Source organism: Pinus tabuliformis, chromosome 5_2 (genome assembly GCF_031772625.1).
Source record: "Pinus tabuliformis cultivar Carrire ecotype Pingquan chromosome 5_2, CPIR1, whole genome shotgun sequence".
NCBI lineage: Eukaryota > Viridiplantae > Streptophyta > Pinopsida > Pinales > Pinaceae > Pinus > Pinus tabuliformis.
The window spans coordinates 98,493,503-98,495,393 of NC_142306.1; the positions used below are offsets into that span (position 1 = coordinate 98,493,503).

At 39.2% G+C, this 1,891-nt stretch overlaps 1 pseudogene; it reads right to left on the reverse strand.

Moving 5' to 3' along the window:
• Nucleotides 1-872: 872 nt before the first annotated feature.
• On the reverse strand, nucleotides 873-1,484 carry LOC149157697 (CBBY-like protein; annotated as a pseudogene).
• Nucleotides 1,485-1,891: the final 407 nt, after the last annotated feature.

Here is a 1,891-nt window from a genome sequence, read left to right on the forward strand (position 1 = left end):
TTCTAATTAGTATAGAGTAGGTAGGCTTTTAGATTTAGCTTTTGCTTTCATTTTCAGTTTTGCTTTTACCTAGAATAAGTATGCTCTCCTCCTGCGTCTTTGTACGATCTCGAGGATCAGAAAATAGGTTTCAGTTTTGCTTAGAATAAGTATGCTCTCCTCCTGCGTCTTTGTACGATCTTGAGGATCAGAAAATAGGGATGATTTAGGCGACCAATTTCAGGAATAAATAAATGTTTTGCAATATGCTTCATCAAAAATATCTTTCAATATGCAAATCTTTGTGTCCATTTGATTAAAAAAAAAAAAAAAAACTAAAACTAACCATTTTTGTTAATTTCATTTTCTAGACTGTTAATAATAAAAATAACAAAATAAAATAATAAATAAAAATAATAAAAATAAAATAAAATAAAAAAATAAAAAAAATTGTTTTTTAATGCATCCCCACTCAAATCCGCCATTGATGTAGTCCTTTCTCCTCTGTAACACCCCCTCCCACCTTTTGACTCGCTTTTATTTGTCTTCACACTGATATCTCTTCCTCGCAATTCGATCTACCAACAGCTGACTCGCTTTTCTTTATCTGCACAAACACATATTCCTAAATCTTCACCTCTGAAACTTCAAACCCATAAATGAGGGAAAGCTGCAAATGAAGCAGAGCAAACACAATTTACATCCCAGTATCCGCTTTGGATAACCAAATTAAAGGCACGGTGGCTTCGACGCCTTGCTAATCCAGCTGTTGTTCATCGGTAGCCGGGGAGTGCCACGATTGTTTACACCATACCCCCCTCACACACCGAGAGCATTCTACATCGACGGCCTTCTGTCTATCAAAAGGAACCTTCCATTTGGCAGCAGCTAACTCAAACCTCCTTTGCTACTCTTTGCTTCTCAGCAGCAACAACTTTCGTTGCCTCATTAGCTAAATGTTCATCAAGACTAGCAGAAACTCCTTTTCCCAGCACTAATTGTCCATAAAAACTGTTTTCAACCTCTGATCGACCCACTATTTTAATTCATTCTTTCTGAGCCCAACTTTTCCGCTATACACCTGGCATCATCTTCTCCATTCCTACTATAGGAAGCTAATATTACAAGCGGTATTCCAGCCCCAAGTGCATCATCTAAAAACTTCATAATTCCAGCACGCAAAGCTAGATTGCCACTTGTAACATAATCCCGTAGTGCACGATGCTTTTCCCGTATAACGTTTTTCAAAAATGGTTCTTTCTCATCAGTTGGCAATGATGTTGGCCACCCAATCCTCTCAAAAAAATTAAAACCAACATCCTTTTCGCATCTCCCCCTCCTTTCCTGACTAGATCCATATAAACTGGCTTTGTCCAATTTGCACAATCTAATCCTAATTTCTGAAACGCTACATTGAAGGCATGACGATTGTTGGAGCAGTTCACATCAGCAAGAACCCCTTCTACTTCGAGGAGAATAGCAATCTCCGACTTCGTCGTCGTCATCCGCAGGGAATCCCGGCACTTAGCATTCAAATTTCACCAGCAGCGTCTCTTAATCTTCCTCTTATGACATGATTGTGGTCCAATTACTGAGCTTAAATGCATCTAGTTTAATTCCCAAAAATGAGAACGAAAGGCCCGCATGGCCAACCCTGACTTCGTTTGCATGACTTCGATGTGTGCATTTACCCCATCCAAACTGCAGCTAAACTGCTCGATCAACTCCATGTTCGAATCGCTATTTTTGTCATACCAATAGGAGGAGATAACAATTTGATTTTGCAGTTATTAATCCAAGAATGGAGGCCAGCGCTGAATGGAGGGATTCTTTCTGCTCCCTATGATCCCATAACCCCTAAATCCTAACAGCGAGGCCATTAACGATTTTTATGAGTTCAAAAAGATTCACT